The sequence below is a fragment of the Belonocnema kinseyi genome, chromosome 7 (assembly GCF_010883055.1).
Source record: "Belonocnema kinseyi isolate 2016_QV_RU_SX_M_011 chromosome 7, B_treatae_v1, whole genome shotgun sequence".
Lineage (NCBI taxonomy): Eukaryota > Metazoa > Arthropoda > Insecta > Hymenoptera > Cynipidae > Belonocnema > Belonocnema kinseyi.
Genome location: NC_046663.1, coordinates 97,809,191 through 97,832,390, shown reverse-complemented (window position 1 = coordinate 97,832,390; position 23,200 = coordinate 97,809,191). Strand labels below are relative to the sequence as shown.

The 23,200-nt window shown below is 32.2% G+C and overlaps 1 protein-coding gene across 5 annotated transcripts in view; it reads right to left on the bottom strand.

Moving 5' to 3' along the window:
* The window catches only part of LOC117177570 (polypyrimidine tract-binding protein 1), a 636,848-nt gene that overhangs the window by 278,777 nt on the left and 334,871 nt on the right, over positions 1-23,200 (bottom strand). The gene's annotated exons all lie outside the window — the stretch shown is intronic.

Below are 23,200 nucleotides of genomic sequence, written 5' to 3'. Positions count from 1 at the left end.
TGCAAAACCCCTAAAATAATTTTAAACACATTAGAATATTTTTAAATTTTCAAAATTCTACAAGATCCGTCAACTCTTTTGAATAAAGATCTTTGAAATCTATTCAAGTATTATAAAATACCATGCACTATAAGGAAATCTGATACTTTATGAAATACTGGAAAATTTATTAGAATGCCTTGAAAACTTTTAAAGTCCATTAAAGCAATGAAATACTCAGAAATCTTTAAAAAATCTTTCGGAATATCTTGAAATGTTCTAAAACCTTATATGCTCTTCAAAATAGTTCTATATCGTCCTAAATCCTTAAAAACCTCATATTAATTTATTTAATCCTTTAAAATCACTCAAATACTTGTGAATTCCTTGAAAAATGTTGTATGTCTTGTAAACGCCTTGTAATCTTTTAAAATACCATAAAATATTTCAATTCCTTTGAAATCTTTTGCAACTTTTAAAAGCTCTTTAAAATTCTTTTTCAAGTTTAAAACATACCCTTGAATGTTTAAAATACTTTGAAATCCCTTCAAATGACTAAAATCGATTGAAAATAACTTGCAATATTTTAAAATACCCTAAAATATTCAAAATTCTTTGCAATCCCTTGAAACTTTTTAAAATTTTGTAAAGAGCTTAGAATTAGAAAGAAATACCATAACATATTTAAAACCTTTTGAAATCCCTTTAAACTTTTGAAGTCTATTAGAAATGCCTTCGAATCTTTTAAAATACCCTATAAGATTTCAATAGAATTCAAGAAAATTCAGAAACACATGCAGACCAAGTTCAATACTGGTTAACCAGCAGGTTAATTTCTTGAAAGAAAAGCGAATAAAATTATTTTCTCATTTTAAATAGTAAGCACAGTGATTTTACCTTAAAAAGTGACTGGAAAAAAATTTAAAAAAGTGATTGTCTGCCAGCCCTGATTATTCTTGACAGTTACTTAAAGTGCTTCTTACTGAAATTTCCAGATTTTACCATTTTTTTCTTAAAAATTCCTGACTTTTTCCATAACCTGCGGCCACCCTTTATAACGAGTTTTGAATGACACACCTAAGAACTCGTAACAAAAGATAGTTCTGTTCATAAATAAGTGTTTTTTCTAATAATAATGTAATTCTTGAATAGTTTTTTTCTGATTATCTCGTCGCATTTGTCCTAGTGTCTAAAATAAGATAGAGGTGCAGACTATGGAGGAAACTAAACGTTTCATTTGCGCAAATCCATTCTTGGCTCTCTTCGAACGGAAATAACGAAAGTTAAAGGGACAATTAAACTCAAGCGAACCTCGATCGAATCGACGAACTGCGAAAACTCCGTGCTGAGCTTCTGACGATCTACTTTCAGTTCCAGCTTTTCCTGTTCTTCTGTCGAACGGTAATTGTTTTAACGAGACACAGGAAGAGAGGAAATAAGAATTTGTATTTGTCAATCAAAATTACATTGTTTTCACTTTTTTCCTATGCAAGACTACCATTGCCAATTTCAAAGTTAATTAAAACATTAAGTTGTCGAAAGAATCAATTGGATTTGGTATCAAGATAAAGTTTCGTTTAAGTTGAATGGCGAAAGAGAAAAGAAGGTTTTAAAATTTTTTTAACATATAGAAGTACTTTGAGCTATTACTTAGCTCTAACAAAGCATGAAAGGTAGATCCGGAAAGAAGCAACCACCTCCGAAAAAAGCTCTTGTAAAAGGTATGTCGCGTCCCAAAAAAACGAAAATGTTGGCACACAAAGAACAGCATAACTTTTTTATTTTTTATTTAAAAGAAACTACTTTCTAGCTATTACTTAACTCTACTGAATTGTGAAAAGATCAGGCAAAAGTATGTAATTACTTTATAAAGAAAAATACCAAACATTTTTTTGACCTACTTCTCAATCGAACGGGATAAAACAATTAGTTTAAGCCAATAAAACGCATTTCCGAAATTTCGCTTTTACGCCCTTATGTCCCGAGACCTTTCAAATGTATTTTAACAAAACTGAAAAATAAAAATATAATTCTTAAAGAACTTGAGACAGGGCAAAAATAAATACTAGAGATTTTTGAACGACTGAGACGGGCTTAAACACTTCCTGATTCATAATGCATTCGTCTTGAGTGCATTAGGGGAGCGAACTTGAAATTAGGTAAACCCTCAGTCAGAAGTGCTGACTCGCACCTTTTCGCTCAGTTAGTCAGAGTAAACCTGACACTCCCAGTGTATTTGCCATAGTGCACTAACCACACTAAGTACATAAATGGGGGAAATGCGATACAAATTTATCTGAATTGTTCACTTAAGTATGCTTCTTTAATAATATTTCTTTTTATTTGTTTCAATTCCCATTTGAAACCAGTATTTGAAGCAACGTTTACTTGCTTGTATTCTTCTTCTGTTAATATAAGAAGGATACTATATTCCTGGATTTAAATAAATTTATGTGTTTTACCAAAGCATCGAAGCTAGTTAAGAACAGTTTTATTTCCGATTACCTGTAACAGAAAAAAAATCATTAAAAATACGTACGTAATAATATGTAAAAATGAGAATTTTCAATATTTAACCGTTCATGATTGTTTACGATGCTACCGTGCTGAGGACATTTGATAGGATTTGATAAAATAAATTGATACTGTTCAATCCATTATCTGTATTCGCAATTTAAAAAATTTCCTTTCTATTTATATTAGACGCATTTGATACAAAGTCTATTAATTAATCATATTTATCGGGAGTGTTTCACGGTATGCCGCTTAAAAGGCAATCAATTTCTATCAAACGTTAACTGGAATAAATTTTATTGCACCTAATTTCAAGATGAAGTTCCATCTGGCTAGGAATCGGAGACGGTTGAAAGTAATAATGAGACCGATGTCTATACATGCGCTCTGACTGCGGTAACTGCACCAGAACACAAAAAAACAAATACTATCGACCCTAATTTCAATTAAAAAATATTCTTTACTGTTATAATACTTGTGACAATTAAAAAATTATATTTTTCAAAAAAACAGCAAAGGTATCATCTATTTATTGTGAAGCTCAGGCATTTCGAACCAGCACTCTGGACTGTTCGCGCATGCGCACTGCGATATGCTATCTCTTTTTCTCTCGCAAAGAGCGTGCGAGTAAGCGCCAGTGTTTCCATGACAACCATGCACGTGCATGACAACAACGGCACCAATTGAGAATGAAAGTTATATGAATTTTTTTACTTAACAAAGGTTTTAACAACTTTAAGTAAACTCAACTGTTGAAAAATTAAATATCCAAGTGGTAAAAATGGCGTGATGTGTTCCCAAGAGCCAAACGTCCTACTGGAAAAAAACGTAAATAACTATGTTTACACCTAGCACGGTTGTCATTAAACACGGCACTCATTCGCACGCTTCAATGCGCATACATGAGTAGTCTAGAGTACTGGCTCGAAATGCCTTGGCTAGCCAATAAAGCTGCAATTAACGCAGTCAAAACTCGAGGCGCTTTGTACAGCATGATCGGGATACGAAACTACCGCCTATTGTTTTTGCCGCAAAACCACCAAAATAATACATTCTTATACTATCCAATATATAAAAATTTGTCAGGACATCTTATACTTTTCTTTCAACATTTTCTCATTGAAACTTCATTAAATCATGCCTTCTCTCCCCATCAGAATTTTATCACATCCCATGTCTCTAAATCTAGAAAATTTTTATCAAATTCTATCCTTTGTAAAATCTTATAGTTTTTCTATCAAAGGTTTTTTTATTGAAACTTCAACAAACCTTATGCGTACCAGACTTGCATCAAATCATATTTCCCAGAACTTGGAGAATTTCTATCGCATTCTATCTATACTCATCGATAAATCATATAATTTTCTACTAAGATATTGTTATTAAAACCCTATGAAATCTTATGCAATGAGAAAATCTTGATAGGAAAGTATGATATTTCTCGTCGAATAAAATTTCATAGAAATTTTCAATACTCTGATACGCAGAATTGATACAAGCCTGGAATGGATAGGATTTGATAGAATTTCAATGAGAAACTCTTGACAGAATAGTATAAGATTTTTCGACGGATAGAGTTTGATAAAATCTTCCAAGATTTTGGAACATATGATTTGGTATAAGGCCTGTGCTGATAAGATTTAATAAAATTTGGAAGAAAATCGGTTGATGACAGGAAGAAGACAGGACTTGATACAAGTTCTATGTAGAAGATATTTGACAAAGGCAATTTTACAGGTAAGATTGTATAGAATTTTAATGATAGAAAAAGTATAGGTATTCTAGATGAATAGAATTTGATAGAGAGGTAAAATTGAATTATTATAGGATAAATTTTTATTCATTAACTTCGCTTGATTGACTTGGACAGTATTTGATCAAATGTGCTGATACAGTTTTAAGTTCTACGCGTTGATAGATTTTGGTTGAATTTTCCCTGAAAGTCTAGAATTGCATTCAAACTCATGTTTTGGCTGGATAGAGAATCTATAAAATTCTATAATTTTTATAACTTTGTTTAGAAGGGGTAGTATTAGTCTATAAAAATTCGAAAGACATTCATTTTGTACCAGCAAAATGTCACCTGGGATAATTTAGAACACTTCTATTTGCCCATCGTACCAAGCGCAACATATGTCAAGCGCAAAGATGATTTATCGTGACATAGAGGACAGTAAGATAAAAAAAGTCTACCATATGAAAGGTGATCGCGACAAAAATATAACACGATAAGTTATTGGTAAGTGTCTGCTGGTCGGGTGAAAGCCGGGGGCAAAGCAAAGAGAGAAACATGGAACGATAATGGTTTTATCGGCGTTTTCTGTGTGGGTATGAAACGTGTCAAATAACCAATATCCAACAACTACACCCTGTTGATATCTCCACAATGCACACACACATTGTCGATTCTCAAATAAAAGACGATCATGCATTCTCGCATACGTGCATGCTTACGCACATTTAACATATATTAGAGGGAAAAAATGAAAAAGGATTCAAACTATTTTTTATCATTTTTAATTTGCTGCGAATTGAAATCACTCGTGTTAAAAGGATATAAAATTAAAGGAAAATATACCAAACAAAAATAACTGTAGGTATTCTGCCGTGCAAACTAAAAAGATACGTAAGTGACATTGCCGCTTAGGTCGACTTTTTCATTGCCACGCTTAAGAGAATCACTCTAAGCGGCAATGTCACTTACGTATGTTTTCAGTTTGTACGGCAGTATTGTGACTCAACACAAACAAAAATCCGAACGAGATTCCACTCTTCTGTCTAATTAAAGGGTTTATTACTTTTCATACTATTAACGAAAATACGAGAGATTTTTGTGAAACCGACTAATTGAAATATCCGATCGCAGTAATCCGTATTGAAATTCCACACATTTTGATGTTCTACATTGATTAATGAACGGCAAATACGGGTTTGTGCTTGTTAAACCTTTTTTATTTAAATAATTTTTTATGAAATTCCGAAAGAGTCGAAACACAAAGCATCAATTTCTTAATATATTTAAAAAAAAGTATCAGACATTGAAGGACTGAAATAATAACATTATTTATTTAAGAACATGGAGTACATAATGCTGAATGATTTTCAAATATTCTTTGCACAATCGAAATAAACCTTTAAATTAAAACAATTTTTTGTAAATAATCATTCAGCTTGAAGGTTTCCAAATCTGAGTTTAAAATATTTCTTTCTGGACTTTTAATCTTGCCAACTTGGAATATTTTCAAATGAGAGAAGTTTTTAATTTATATTTATGTTGAACTTCATGAATATTTATATTCAACAACTTAAACTTAAAATCACAAAAAGATTAAGGCTTTGAATTTGAAAATGTATAATTTAAATATAAAATTATTCATTTTTTAATCATTGAAGTTAAAAGTAATAGATTGTAAAACTTTTCGATTTTAAAATGTCCAACTATTAAAGCGTTCAATTGAAACAAATTTTAATTCAAATTCAAACGGTACTAATTTAAAATAATTGAATTATAAAGCTTAAATAAGAAATTATTAATTTAAATTATTCTGTAAATTGATTTATAAAACTGACAAAAGGGCCCATTAATTATTGCAACAAATTATAGAGGAAGAGAGAGAGAGAGAGAGAGAGCGGTCGCGAATAATAAAAATATTTGAGGTGATAACTGTTTATTTAAATGTAGTTACTTGTATATTTTTGTATTTCCTTCCGCTTTAGGTGAAAGACGTAATTTTAATTAATTTGCAAAAGCTGATTCTATTCCTTGAAATGCTCTTTACAATTATTTTTTTCACTTTTTATTATAAATTATTTAACAAATTGTTTAATTCCAAAACAGACTAACTATAAATAATTTTACGTATTATTTCGCAACGAAATAATTTTCACAAAAACGAATATAATTGTGAGGAACCATTAAGAAAGAGAATGAGCTTCTGTAAATCAAAATTGAATGAAAATTACAACTTTACACTATAGCGGAATAAAAAACAAAAATATGCAAATAACCACATTTGAATAAACAATTATGACCTCAGCTAATTTTTTTTTTGTTATTCACGTTTGGATTTATCTTCTATAATTTTAAGCAATAATCAATATAGGCCTTTTTTGTCAATTTTATATATCACTGGTATATTCAATGAGAATGATTTGAGTCACTTACTGATTCTCCCAGCGAAATTCGGAAAATTACTTCTTCATCAATGATCATTCAAAATACTAATTAACCAATGACAATTTTCACTGGATCATTTTAAGAGAGTATGCTTTTCCTTAAAATAAACACGTATATTTATGTTTTAGTAGTTTGCCACTTGGTATTGCTAAAAAGCTAGTTTAGCCTTTTTATTGAAAGGGCATAACTAAAGTCCACACTGGGGGATAAATATGGATACACATTGGACTGCAATAACTAATTACTTATAGCTAGATTAAGTGTTTTAACTTCGGGACACGAGAGAGGAAAAGTTACACATTATACATTAATTATATCATTTTAATATCTTACAGTGATATATTTATAAAGAAATATAAAAAAACGATGTCCCGCTTAGCTGTGTCTCACGGTAACGAAATTTTTTCAATTACTCCATTTTGAACGCCAAGAATCTCTTCTCGGAAAGCTGATCAATTTATCCTTGTTACTTATCTGCAGGCTACTTTGTGATTGGTGTTATTTTTCTAATTGCTTTTATTCGATGTTTCCTTCGTTAATTCCCTTACGGAGAGCCTTGTTGGATTCGTGAGAGAGTACCAGTAACCTCCCTAAGAGGAAGGCTTAGTTTGTTGGGGAGTCTACTATCCCCCATGGTGTCAATCCCATTCAGGACGATCTATCCAAGATTACTTCGTAAACTTCCGGAAATAACCAAAGGGGCTCACCTATGCCCAACTATCGAACTCGATGTACTTTTAGAAACATTAGAACGTTACGGGAGTACACACAAACCATAAACACAAAGAATGTCGTATATGTCGAGTAACCACCATTATATCCCAATCTACCTGCATTTACGCAATCCTGCATTTTCTTTACATTCGTGTGATGAAGTACGAATTCGATTTTTTCGAACAATAGATAAGGAATAGTTTTCAATTATGGAAAGACTTCTTTTACTATAAATGAACTCTAAATAAATTGCAAATAATAACAAGTTTAATTATTTGAATTATTAACAATTAATGCAAATTAAAGAATACGTGCTTAGCAGAGCAAGGAGAGAAAATATTTGTTTTTATATTAAAATACAGAGGGATCCAAAAGTTTTAGTATATTACATGGATTTCCTATCAAAAGTTACAGATACAACAAATATATCTTATATTCGCGCATACACGATGAAGCTCAAAATAACAAATAACAGGGAATTTATTGTTATTTCAAGTCATTAAACTTAAAGAAAAATGTCAATTTGACAGACTAAAAATTATGCTAAACAGTTAATTGGATTAATATTTCTAGATAAAATAGAATTGGAAAAAATATTTCATTTATTTTATCATTCAGAATTTCAGGAATGCTAAATATTCTGACCTGAAAATAGAAATGATGGTAAATGGTAATCCATAACAAACAAAAATTAGGTCGAATAGTAATGAGGAAAACTAGAATTTGAGGCATATTTATGTTCGGTCCAACGAATTTCGTAACATAAACGTAGCGTTAAAGCTTTTTAAATTAAAATTCGTTATTTTTCACCTTTTAGGTTTGCAGACATTTTAGGAAGGTAAAATGTTCCGCTTGAGGGTAATTTTTTATTTTGTAAAAGAAATATACCTTTTATTATGATTGAGAAGCCAAAGTATTCACAAAATCGACTTTACGAACGAAAGGGTAATTACAAGGTAGTCGTCGCGGTTCTGAGAATACAGTGCTTCATTCCCTATAGTATTCCGAACAATTCGAGGGCACTACTGTGGACAATGAATCACAGGAAATTAGGTAGAGATATTAAAGCAAATTGCCCTGAAACGTGCTCGACTTATGAAATTAACTATGGCACGTTGCTTCTCTAGAAATATTTTATTACAATCTACCCTCCATATCAACTTGTCCATTTTCATTAGAAAAGCATTTCTCTCACAAACAGTAATGTTTCCACTTTAATTTGAAGACATTTCCTTTTTTCCAGACAAAAAGTAAAATTCACAAGTAAAATTAAATTAGAAATGGACTTCAGCACAAATGCAGATGCTAAAAGCACCTCACTATTTATTTCTACGTTTTCGACATTTTTTCATTCCTATGATAATTCTGCAAAGAATAGTCCGCAATTTGCTGTTCGGGTAAATTAGTTCCTGGAAACTATTTCAGTAGAAATCATTGGGGATGTTTTTTTTTTTGTTTTTTGTTATCAGTCAGTCATGGTCGATCTGGAATGTGTTTCAGTCTGCATTAAGCTGAATCTACGTTCGAATTGAATGTACGAGCACCCGGAGGCGCGTAAATCAAATTTAAAAATCCCGGGCGAGTATCTCGTCCTGACGTGTCATTCGTATAAATACACAGGATAAAATAGCCTAAAGAATGGTACCACGTTGTCCATGGAAATCCCTCGAGTGTCGTTTCTAACGGCATCGCCATTCACCTCTTTCGCCCCCCAAAAGCTCTCTCATCCCCTTCCATAGCCCCACGGTCGTTTACGTAAAATTAAATAAATGGAAAATTAAATCACGTACATATTCGTTTAATGTTGATGCTTTGAGCCCAAATCACAAGAAAATAGAAAAAAGTTGCAGACGAGAAATCATGTAGAAATTATGCTTCTACTGGTACAGAATCGGAATCGACATAGATAATTCAGAACGTCGAAATTTAACAAACTCAAATATGAAAACATGTTTACGGGGTGGCCGCAAAACTTTATTTACATAGTTCGTCGACTTTTCCCTGATTATTGTCTATTATTTATTCATAAATGGAATAATATTTTTTTAAATTTAAATGTATAAAAAAATTTATTATTACTCTTAGGGTTGCCAGAACCTAATTTATTTGGAAAGTCCCCAATTTAAATCTAAAAAGTAAAGAAATGAAACTAATTTCTAATTAGGAAAGTGATGAATATAATTAATAATGCAACTAATTTTCTTATACATGTACCAAATTTGAGAGAATTCCAATGAATTGAAAACAAATTTCAATCTAATTTGATTAAACAAACACGAAAACCATTTTTTTACATCCATGGACTAAGAAAATATAGAAAAAGTTTTGTAAAATTAAAATAATATAGGATAAATTATAGGAATTAAGATAAATTCTGAATCAATTCAAATAAGTTGCAAAAAATATTTTTAAATCTCTTAAAATCTTAAAAACCTTTGGAAATCCCTCAAGTTTTTAAATCTCTTGCAAATGCTTTGGAATATTTTTAAACCCCTCAAATATTTTAATTCCTTTGAAATGGCCTTTCATTATTGAAATAAATTAAAAATTCCCTCAAGTATTTCAAATCCTTTGAAATCATATTAAGTTATTAAAAGAAATTCAAAATTCCTTGCAATCTTTTTTAATACCCTAAAATATTTCAAATCCTCTACAATCTTTGAAATTTCTTGTAAATTTATCAAATCTCGTGAAAAATCCTTGGAATTAAAAAAATACCCTTTTATATTTCAAATAATTTGACTTTTTTTTAATCCCTTGTAGCTGTTTAAAGCTCTTGAGCAATGCTTATAATTGTTTTAAATATCCTAAAATCATTTGAAATCTCTTCAAATGAATGAAATCTAATGAATATTACATGGATTCTTTTAAAATATCCTAAAATCTTTGAAAATAATTTAAAATATCTGGAAATCTTTGCAATACATTAAAAAATGATAAAATATCGTGAAATTATATCAAATCTGATATTCATGAGATCCTAGATAATTTATTCAAATAACACATTTTAAGATCCACCCTTAAAATCTTTGAAATCCTCAGAAATCTAAAAAAAAGTTTTGAAATATTTTTAAATCTTTTGAAACTTTATAAAGCTTTTTAAAATTCCATGTAATTTTTTAAATACCCTAAAATCTGTAAAATCACCTGAAATCCATTATCTATTGCAAACCGATTGAAATATTTTAAAATGTGTACCTTTATATATTTCAAAAGAATGACGAAAAATTCAAAAATAGGTATAGAACTGAATTCGATAGTGGTTATATCTTTCATTTTAAAAAGCGACTATCTTGACTTTATCATAAAAACGTGACCAAAAAGTGATTTGAGACAAAACTGACAAAATGGTAGTGTGTGGCATCCCTGGTTTTTCGTCGCAGTTACGCAAATTACTTCCTATACGAATTCCCTGACTCAATTTCCATATTTTCCCTTAACTGCACTGCCGTACAAACTAAAAAGATACACAAGTGACAATGCCGCTTAGATCGAATTTTCATCTCCAAGTTTAAGAGAATCACTCTAAGCGGTAATGTAACTTACGTATCTTTTTAGTCTATACGACCATTACTGCCGTCCAAACTAAAAAGATACATGAGTGACATTTTTATGAAAAATGAGTTTTTGGTATCGTTGGATTCGTAAGAGAATGCTGCATCTAATTGTTGTAATAAAATCTATTAATTATTCATATTTATTGCAAAAAACAATTGTTTATAAATGAGCAAAGTCGAGAAAGTTGAAAAATACATCAGAAAAAGATGCGCAAACACTTGGCGTGCCCTAAAAGTTATACAAGGAAGGCAATACGTCATCAGCATACACATGGGAAAGAACCTTAAGAACTTTGTGTCTTTGTGCCCGGAAGTGACTTTGTGTTATTTTTGTTTTGTATTTTTGACTTTCCGCGACTAGTAAAACATCGCAAGTCCATTTTCTAAAAGAAAATGTTTTAAAAACTCAATTTTTTATCGCTAAATATGAAAAAGCACATTATTTTTCCCCAAATAGCGTATCTTAATTATCCAAAATTTTATTCGATATTAAAGTTCTTTGGGCAAGAAGTTTTTCTCGATTCTCTCAGTTCGAGTCAGATTGGACTTGTGTATCTTTTTAGTTTGTACGGCAGAGTACAGCCACCTTGTGTGTAATTGTTCAATCCCATATTTAAATAATATTTGGTTTATGCGGCTGACGCAACAGTAAAAGATTTATCAACTCGTGAGGGTAATTAATGATTGAAAACAAAAAGAAAAGCGTGTTTATAAATTAAACTTTTTTCAAAAATAAAATATTTATGGGAGAATTGTATTAGCAAGTCGTGTTTGGCAGTTTTATGACTTAGAGGTGTCAGAGAAAGCTTTTCGTCTGGTCTGTCGTTCGCCAGACATTTTGTCAAGGGTTGCGTGTTCTGGTGGAAATACTGGGCGTGCAATTGTATAGTTCGAGTTCTGCGAATAGTGAGTGTTGAAAGAGAATACGTATGGGGTGAGGAGGAACGAAAACGGTGAAAAGAAGGAAGTGCTTAAAGGGGATGGAAAAGTTACACTTTCCCAACAGTCTCAATATGTAGAAACTCTGTTAAGGCTAAAATATAGTAGCTGCTTTTTTCTTCAAATTTTTTTCGTTTGAAAAAAAAACGCGTTCCGCGTTTCAAACCGTAAAAAATTTATCAGAAGCTTAGCATTCAATGTTACACCAAAATACAGAAAAATAGTCCTAAAACGTAGCCTTTTTCAAAGAAGTGACGATTAGGAAAACTCTATTCTTGATCAATTATCCAATTCAGTATGCCCCAGGCAATAAAGAATAAAAATCAATCAATCTTTAATTTATACCTTTTATAGAATGTTTGGGCTCATGTAGGTTCTTCGATAGTAGAAATTGCAAGGAGAGAATATTCAATGGATCGGGTGAGTAAATATGGGTTGAAACTGCGCCAAGGATACGAGGGGATTTTGCGGCGGGAGTTCGCGGATATCGGATGTCGTGAAATTTCCCACTATTAAGACACAGTTGAGCAACACTCGACTAACCTTGTCGTCACAAAATAAGAACACCCATTTACGGCTCGTCTTTATGCACTTGGTATGAAGGTCGAATTCCATGTTACGTCCCACGTTCAGCTGGATATTGCTTTCCGCTCGCACGTGACATTTTTTTTTACTTTAAGTTCTTCATGTTCTATAGCCAATTCGACATCACCAAAAATGAAGAAACAAAAAGTATACATTTAATATAATTGAGATAAAGCAGAAGTAAATAGTTCAAGTTGCAACTAACAAAGATGCATTTTCAACCACATGGTCGAATTTTTAAAGAAAAGAAAAAGAAAATTCAGCCAGTAACAATTATAGTTTCAAAAAAATAGTTCAATTTTCAAAAAAGAAAGACGAATTTTCATGAAAATAGTTAGGGCTTTAACTTTTCAAACTAAAAATCGAATATTTAAAAAAATAATTGAATTTTTAACCGGAAAAGATGAATTTTTAAGAAACAAAATAACTTACGATCAAGAAAGATGAATGCAAACAAATAATTTAATTTCCAACGAATTATCTATAAAATACTTATATTTTACACCAATGGGGTGAATATTAAAAAAATTAATGCTTAACAAAATATTTCAAATTTCGAATCGGTAGTTGAATTTTAAACCGAAAAAGGTCACCAAATAGTTGGATTTTTAACCAAATACAGCAATTTGTACCAAAACAGTTAATTTTTCAATAAAAAATTTGATTATTTAACAAAAAAAGTTGATTTTCAACAAAAAATTTAGTTTTCTACCAAATTGTTAAATTTTGGAGGCAAAATACTAATTTTCTATCCGAAAATAAGACTATTCAAAAAAAAAAAGATCATTTAAAACAAACAAATTAATTCTCAACGAAACATGTAATAGTGGATATTTCAGGCAAAAAATAAGAATTTTCAACAGAATAATTAAGTCCTTAACCAAAACTGATTAGTTTTCAATTAAACAGTTGCATTTTTAACTAGAAAAGATCAATTTTAAATTAAAAATATCAATTTGTAACTAAAAGTTGGACAATTACATTTTTAATTGAACAAATTAATTCACAATAAAAAAACAACGAATTTAAAAAAAAAACGAAAATATTCAACCAAACTATTTAATTCTCAACTATAAAAAGTTAAATTTCAACCAAAAATGGAATAATTAAATATTAGTAGACTTTTCAATAATAAAAAAATTAGCTTTCAGTCAAAAATGATTGGATTTTCTTGTTGGATTTTATAAATTCAGTTCGCATTAAAGCGGAAAAGGGGGAAAAAGGAAAAGTTTCTTAAAAATAGATAAAGAAAAGAATTCTTTTTGAAAAAGGGAACTGAGGGAAAAGGGGAATAGTGAAACATTAAATGTGAAATATTAAAGTTATTTTCAAACTTATTAAGTTATGATTAAACCGTACCGTTAAAAGGCCTTCTTTTGCAAAATTCGCAAACCATTAAGATTTATCATCAGGAAACGCACTGAAGGTTATCTAAGTTGATAACCGGAACTTTCGCCTTTTTGCACTATTCCAATAAGGTTTGCCAAACGAGTTCTTTTATCTGTCTCTTTTTTTTTCATTTAACTATAGAATGTAGATACTTGTTCGAGTTTATGTAAAGGGTTGGAACATTTCTGATTATCAAGCTATACAACGTTGAATGCTTTGGTAATTTATTACCATTGAGTTCAAAGGCGCACTTTTTCGACAACAGGCGCATGCGTTTAGAAAATGCGGATTACTTCTGAAGTAAGGGAGTTTACTTTTGAATTAAATCCGGGACGTGACGTTTTAAAAGAATCTTGTTTTTTCATCACGCACAAGTGCCTGCCTGCTGTACTCATAAAACATATGCAAAGGGATTTATACAGTTCACTTGCACGGTGACTCGTAACACGCACCGAGGCCAACGTGCTCATTAGTGTGCTTCATATTCATGCCAGAGAATTCCCGATTAATTATGTAACTGCGGTGGTAGCCGTGGCGACGTTCACGACGAATCTGAAAATTGAGTGTTTTAGCTACGCACGATCGATGAAATCTGCACATTTGTGGCCACATCGTACACGCGAATCTCTCAGCGATAGCTATTTTTTCTCTTCCTCTTGTTACCTTTATCTTTTGCATTTTCATTAGGAAAAAATATGAGCGAAAATGCACATAAATCGAGCTAGTAAATGACTTGAATTGTTAATGAGGGGACAATCGCGATGGTCGGTCACGTCTTTTAAATATGCAAAAAATCATTCAAAGTTATTTAATCTTTTCACAGACTATAAATAATTGTTTCTTACTATGTCTTATAAATAACGAGTAAAAATTAATAGTGGCGAAACATAATTCTTGATTTAAGCAATTATTATGTGTTTTAAAGGCCGATCATTTCACTTTAAAAAACCAATAATTCAATCTTTTCTTTTTGCTGATCACTTCTTTATTGTCATTATTCTTTATTTCTTTAAATATAAATTATCTACTACTTCTAAGGCTTCAATTATTATATTTAAATCTTAAATTAATTTACTAACAATTTCTGTATTTTAGAATTTTTTGACGCTTATTCTGGATTTTTACACATTTCTAAACTTGAAAAATGACTTCAGTGACCAATCTTTGTACCGATTACCCTACGGTTGAAAAATTATTTCAACGTTACGAATTTAAATAAAATTTAGTACGTTTTCTGATTACAAATTTATAATCAGGAAATGTACTAACTGTTATCATACTCAAATTAATTTGAATAAATTTCGCAAATTTTAAAAAAGATGGCCCTGCAAGCGTACAGTTCAAGAATAAATTTATAGGTTTGAACATCACTTCCGCATTTGAGACTTTACATTCTTCCCTCCATTCTCCTCTTTTCCCCTTTTCGAAGAATTCTGCTTTTCACCTGTTTTCGAAATTTCCCCCTTGTTGTCGTTTTGTGCTTAAATACGAACTGAAGTAATACAACGCAATAGGAAAATCCAACGGTTCAAAAAATCTATTATATTTTTGGTTCGGAATTCATCTCGTTTGGTTAAAAATTCTATTATTTAATTAAAAACTTAATTATTTTGTTGGAAATGTGAGTGCTTTATAAAAAGTAATATTTTGTTGTCAAATATTCAAATACTTGGTTGGAAGTTTAACTGCTTTATTAAGAATTCATTTTTTGTTTAAAGGTTCATATATTTAGTTGAAATTGAACTATTTTGCTGAAAATTCGTTTCATTTTTTCTCAAAAAATAGTTTTTTTAACTGTCACTTAACCCATGTCCTTTTTAGTTGAAAATGTAACTTTTTTAGTTTTTCTAGGTTAAAACATTAAAGTTTTTTGAAAATTCAACTATTTGGTTAAAAATTTGTTTTTTTTGTATACAATTTTTGTTTCAAAATATATCTTTATATGTAAGTTCAAAATTCAACTATTTGGTATAAAATTCATGTATTTAATTAAAAATTCATCTTTTTGTGTAAAAAAATTATTCTTGTTCGTTGAAAATGTATTTTTTAGTTAAGAATGTGAGTATTTGGTTAAAAATGCATCGTTTTCTATTTAACAGAACTTGCTGAAAAATAGCTTTCTTTTTTTGAAAATTAATTTTTTTAACTGAAAATTTAACCATTCCATTTTAGGGGGAGAGCAAAATAAGATCAAAGGGGAAAGTGTAGGATAGTCCAAGGAGAAATGGAAGAAGGGAACGAGATAATAAGAGAAGAAGTGGATGAGGCAATAAATAGGTTAAAAAGAAACAAGGCGACGGGACAAGATGGGATGGAGAACGAAGCGATGAAGTTTGGAGGAGAAGGGATTAGGGATGAGATGTGGAAGATCTGCAACAAGGTATGGAAAGGGGAAGGTTGGCCGGAAGAGTGGACGACGGGACTGGTGGTACCGCTTGTCAAGAAAGGGGAAGGAAAGAAGGTAGATGAATACAGAGGGATCACTCTCATGTCAGTCGGCTATAAAATATATGCAGAAATCTTAAGAACTAAGTTGGAGAGTCAGGTAGAACAAAAAGAAGGTATCCCACATAATCAGACGGGATTTAGAAAAGGAATGGGAACTATAGACAACATCTACGTACTTAACTATTTAGTTAACAGAAATTTGAGGAGAAAGAAAGGGAGACTAGTCGCTTTGTTCGTAGATTTCAAAGCAGCGTTTGACTCAGTGAATAAAAAAGTACTATGGCAGGCAATGAAAGAGAGGGGTGTAAAGGAAAAGTTAGTGGAGAGGATAAAGGAAATTTTTACTGAAACCAGGATTAGGGTGAAAATAGGAAAGAAAAAAGGGCAGGTTTTCTAGACAACCCCAGGTCTAAGGCAAGGGTGCCCTTTGAGTCCGTTACTATTTAGTATCCTATTGGCAGACTTAGAGGAGAAGCTAAAGGAGAAAGGGAAAGGAGGAACGGTTTTGGGTAATAGCAAACTATACTCTCTAAGTCTAGCATACGCGGACGATGTAGTTCTATTAGCAGATGATGAGAAGGGGATGAACCTAATGATGAGAATCTTCGAAGAGTATGTGGGAACAAAAGAGCTGACGCTGAACGTAGATAAGACAAAGGTGATGTGTTTCAGAAATAGAAAGAGCAAAATAAATTACGTTTGGAAGATGAACGGACAAAAAGTGGAAATTGTGGAGGAGTTATGTTACATAGGTTTTTGGTTTGAGGCAGAAGGGGGAAATGAGCTGTAGGTGAGGAAAAGAATTGAATGTGCGAGTAAAGTAATGGGCCAAGTGTGGGGTATAGGAATGAAAAGGTTCAAAAATGATTGGAGAATGAGGGTCTTGTTGTTTGATGCGTTGGTGTGGGTGGTGTTGTGTTATGGTGTGGAGATCTGCGGATGGAAAGAACATAGGAAAGTAGAGAGCATGCATGAGCGATTCCTGAGGTGGGTAATGGGGGTTAGCTGGAATTGCCCAGGATATATGTTAAAAGAAGAGTTAGGAAGAGAAAATATGGTTACTAGACAAATTAAGAGAGCATGGAGGTTTGAAGAGAAGCTCAAAAGGGGAGAGGGATGTAAAATTGCACAAGCATGTTTCGGCGAAATTCGGAACAATGAAGCGAGAGGTAATGTGGGAAATTCAAAATAGGAGGAAGAAAGGAGAAAAATGAGAAGGGTGTGTAATATTCGAGAAGGGGTTATGGAGTGGCAGGACATAGAGTTAGAGCTATTAGTTAAACAAGGAGAAGAGAGATGGACAAAAGATTCGGGGTACAATAGATGGTATATGATGGTCAAAGGGTTGATGGAACCAGAATATCTGCAAAAAAATAAAAAAGGAAGAAAAATGGAGTAGGGTTGTACGGTTCAGAATGGGAGAAGGAGTGAGAGCATGCAGATATTGGATGAATGAAGAGGAGAATTTATGCAGAGTATGTGGATACGAAATGGAGTCATGGGCACATGTATTAGAGAGATGTACAGGAGAGGAAGAGGGACAGTTGAGTGTGGATGAGTGTGTAAGATGGATCTTGGATGGTAGTGGACAGGGAGTGATGTGGATGAAGAAATTGGATGAAGTAAGGGAAAGCAAGGGAATAGGGCAGAGCCAAACGGATGATCCTGAAAAGGGACAGTAAAAAACGAAAATTGTTTTCAATATCGTGGAAAATGCATTTTTGTATGGTAAGAGGAAACGGAAGCCCTGGAAGCTCGCTCATTTTAGCAATTAATATCACTACTGTTACTATTGTTTATCCTGCGTAATGCGAAAGAGTAGAATATAAGTAGTAGTTAAGTTAGACTAAGGATAGAATTGTAAATATATGTACAGGGAGCGGAGGCCCTAAAACCCGTAAAAGGGAGAGATTAAATACATACATACATACTTGGTTAAAAAATTATATTTTTTTGATTGAAAGTTAACTTCTTGGTTGAAAATTCACCTGTTCAGGTTCAAAACGCAACAGGTAGAAAATAAATCTTTTTTGTGGAAAATTCGTATATTTGAATGAGAATTCAACTACAGTGAAACTCTTCTATAGCGCCAATTTTGAGGCTGACGATGGGTGGGAACTAACTGATTATAGCCCGCTTCGCTTTTGTTTATTCATGCTTGAGTGCTTGCCTGAGTGACAGCCGCATATCCCGCGCACCCCGCGCAGCTTCTGTTACAACAACATGCGGCGCGGTCTCAAATCTCGGAAGGGAGGGTTATTGAAGAGTTTCACTGTATTTTGATAAAAATTCGTATGTTTTCGTTGAATTCCAGTGGTTGAAAATTCTTTTATTTTTTTAGTGTAAACTATTTTTTTTAACTGAAAATTAAACTATTAAATTTTTGTTGATAACTAATTTCGTTTTTGGTTGAAATTTAAACTATTTGAATTAAAAGCCATGCATTTTGTTACAAATTCGTCTTTTGCTACAAAAATTAATTTTCTTGGTTAAAAAATGATTTTCTAGACTTAAAATTCAGTTCTTTGGTTCGAAATTCAACAAATGTATTAAAGTCATATTTTTCTATCGATAATTTGGTCCTTTTAGATTGAAAATGAAACTGTTTCTGGTTGAATTTGAATAAAACACTTTTGGCTTGAAAATCCAGCCATTTGATTGAAAATTCATCTCGTTAGATTGAGAATTCAATAATTGGTTTAAAAATTCAATTATTGTGTCAAAATTTTAATTATTTTTTTTTTTAAATGTAATTATTTTCTTGCTAAATAAACTATGCTGTCAAAGCAATCTTTGTTGGACGGCCCCTAAAAGGTAATTATTGCGTGCTTGTTTAATTGAAACGTGGCTGGAGAAAGTTGGGTATAATTTTAGAATTTAGTTTAAAGCCGCACTGGTCGCCCAATTGAGATAAATTATTAGCGGGAGAATGACACGTGACCAGTACTCCTTTTTCGCGAGAGTCAAGCACAGGAGGTTTACCCTCGGAAAAACTTTAATTACTGGAGGTGAAACGCTTCCGGCGTGCCGAGCGCGATTTAATGTCCATGCATTTAAGCTTGCCGCGTATTTATTATTTTTCTCTCCTCGCCTTGTTTTAAATCCACGGCAGTCAGAATTTAGTTTAAAAAACCTATAAATTACAAATTCATGAAAAAGAGTGTTCTCCATGTTTAAACTAAGACAGTAGGCGTCACAGAAAAATCAGGTATCTTGTGAGGTAAGTAACCATCCACGACGATCGTCTTTGCGGTTGTAGGTGAGAAGAGTGAAACAAAAAATTTCAATTACCCGGAAAATTGGTGTTGGTGAGTCCTGGGAAGCGAGGAAAGAGGGATAATAAAAAAACCCTGGAGACGTAGGTATGTAAGGAACGTACACGTTTTACGAATCGGCGCGCAGGTGCGAGAGGAAACGCGAAATAAATCTCGTCGCCGAGTGAAAGAATGCCGCTGCGGCAGAAACGCTCGAGGATTATTACAGCTTTTCTTTTTTCCCACGATTCTTCGTCCCTTTTTGGTGTCTCATGTTTTACTCATCTCTCTCCTTTTAAATTGTTTGTTCTTTACTTTGTCTCTTTTTTTAAATTCGTCTCCCTATGATGACAGAATTTCACCCGATCTTACCATCTTCTCTTTGTCACTATTGAGTTAATCGTTAGAAAACTACATCTTCAAATTCTTTTTTTGCAAATTTTTTTCTGAGAAATGGGCATCAATGAAGAAAAGTGATGAAGGGATGAATGAGAATATTACTTGGATTCTGAAGCAAAAAATTAAATACAAGGTAAGAAAAATGTTAATGACCTCCGCTGAGAAAAAGTATGATAGATCGGGACAGGGATATAGTAGAGTCTCGAGTGAAGGTAAAATTAAATCTAATTCCTATATTTTATTATACAAAAAAATTTTTACAGAACAAATATTTTCCGCTATGAAAGACATTTTTCGAGCTCATATTTATTTACTTGATTCCAAATCCGAATGGATTTTTTCCTCTGAAAGTAGACCACACTGTTTTCGCTATAACCTGAAACTCGGCAACAATGGTAAGAAACAAAAAAAAAGAAGCACTCACTGCCGCGATAAACTCGTCCGCTAGACTAGTCGGCAGATTGGAAAATTGTTTTTCTCTGCGTTGCTGTATTAGGGGATCTCTGTTCTACGGTGGCTGAGTAAAAATAAAGTCTGCCTTTTGCGTTCAATTTTAGAGTATATATGTAAGAAACGGGATAAAGTAATATCCAGGCAAGAAAGTGTTAAACCTAAGACTTGATTTCGAAAAGCATAAAGTGTGCTTCCTACATACTTTTTTTCACCCTTGAGAAGAAAAGAGTGCTTCATCTTATCCGAAGGATCTTCGATATATCGTAATGGTTTCAATAAGCTCCGTCCGCAGATTAAAAGAATGAAAAACTGCAACATCTTCCTTGAGCAGACTTTTCTTATTGGAAGCGATTCTTATTATATATGGGAAATACTGTCTAATATTTTATGGATAAAATAAAAATATATCTTGAAGTGCATACAATTTTACAAGAGCTGCGGTTTTTAAAGTAATTAATAAACATTTTTTAGTTGATCTGTACAAACTAAATTACTATTTTAATAAATTAGATGAACTTTTTGAATTCATGTGTCGAATTTCCGTTTGGTGCACGAAGAGAGTGGAAGCGTTTGATGAAGTTTCAATGGAAGTACCACTGGGTACAGCTCTTAAAGTCAATACTACTCGCAAATGAAGTACACAGTAAAGCTTCTGGGCGCTGTAATGGCTTTATGAAGCAGCTTAGAGTTTCGTGTATGGACAACGGGGATGTTTCTGGACTTTGAATTATATTAATTCTTTTTTTAAATTTATTTAAGAAATTTTTCTTTTAAATATTGTCAATTGTTTTTTGAAACACTGACTTATTTAAACTTATTAGGATAAAAGTACATTAGACATAGACATTATAATTTTTAAACACTTTACCTCTGCAAAATTGTCAAAAGCTCTTGTTTTTCTAACAATAAAAAATAGCTTTTTGTAATAGCCGCATGGAAGTCGTGATATTCAGTGCTTTGAAAGAAAGACGAAAATGCTGATTTTCATCCCAGTAAAAAAAAAGTCGCATTGGGTCCCTGGTTGATATCCCACTAAAGCACTGGGTGTGAGACATAAATACTGAGGTAACAACATTCCTTTAAAAAGTTTAAAAGTTCAAATAGGAATAAAAGTGCTATTGAAATAAGAATAAAGTACCAAAAAAGTTCAAAATACGTCCCATTTCACTAGGACTTTTTTCGGACAAAATTACCGAAAAAAATCCCACTTAGTTTTCTCTACATTTTTTTAAGTCCTGCATTATTTTTGTGGGAAACGCACAGGAAAAGTTCTATTTTATTTTATTTGTTTGAGCACGACCTTTTTGAAACAAAATCTCTTTTCAAATAATTTTTTTCTTAAAAAGATCTGCCAGAAAAAAAATTAAGTGAGACGGGACACATTTTCAATTTCTTAGTTTTCAGCAGTACTTTTTAGGACATACATCCCATCAGCACTTATAAAAATTTCGAAAAAAATAAGAGGGAACTTATCTAGTATTTGTGTCTTAAAAAAGTCATGCTGAAAGAAACAAAAAGTGAAGTGGGACTTTTCCGCAACTTTTGTCCGAAAAAAGTGCTAGCAAAACGAAATATATTTTGATTTTTGCGGTACTTTTGTCGTAAAGAAAATTTCTGCCAAAAATTAAATAAGTAAGACATCTACGGTACTTTTGTTCTACAAAAGTTCTAGTGAAACGAGACCTATTTTGAATGATTTGATTTCCTTATTTCCATCTAATATTTTTTCTTCTTTAGAAGATGTCGAATTAAAAAAAGAGCACATCTTCCTTGAAACTTTTTTTTATATTATGGGGTGCTTCACCTCCCCAAACCTTCCCATTTCTAATTACCTTCTCAAAATCTAATCTCCATAACTGATTTCTGTATTCGCGATTTCCTTACACAACTGCTATAAAAAATATATAATTCTGAACTTTATTTTCTGAAATTTTCAGTTAATTTAAAAATATTGTTAAACCCCTCAAAACAGAATTAAAAAAATCTTAAATACCTGAATAAATAAAAACATTTGTTAGTATAATATTTTTTTTCGAAGCAATGCAAAAGTGATCTTTTCCTGGCTTCACTTCATTTTTCTCAGTATTAAATTTCTAAATTCATTTCCACTCGAAAGGAAACGGTGATTTCAAGAGAATCATAGATGTAATCGTTTGTCCCTAGCGCGATAAAGTCGACATCTCACGACTTGTTCAAGAGACCTTTGGGTCGACCCTAAAACGATCTGATACATAATTCGCATACAGGAGATACGGACCATTTATCCTGCATCGATACTCGATCCCTCAAGGATCCGTGCCTTTGGAGTAGTTTGAGGGGTGGAAAAATGGAGTGGTTTGAGGAAGGATGGAGGGGGGTAGGCGAAATTGAGGTACGCTATAACGGTGGAACTCGCTCTTTCATCTCCTCAATTGACCCTTCTTGCTGGGATGCACACTTCTCAAACCCTCCTCGCTTCTTTTCTCGTCGGAGGGCCGATCTAAAATATTAATAGGAAGGCGCACGAATGAGGTGGAAATTCGATATCTCTCTCCGTCTTCTGCGCTATCTCGTGGCGTGGAATGAAAACATTCCCAGAAGAATAGTTGCAAAAAAAAATATTGATTCTATCTCATATGGACAAAATAAGATAGTAAAAAATAAACTGTTAGCAGTATTGGAGTATTGATTTAATAACTGAGCTTAAACTCGTTATCTCTTTCCCAAAGCAATTGAAATTGAATTGAGTGATGATATAAGATTCCATCTCAGTGTGTGTTGAGGTTATTTCATATTCACAATGGAATTAAGGA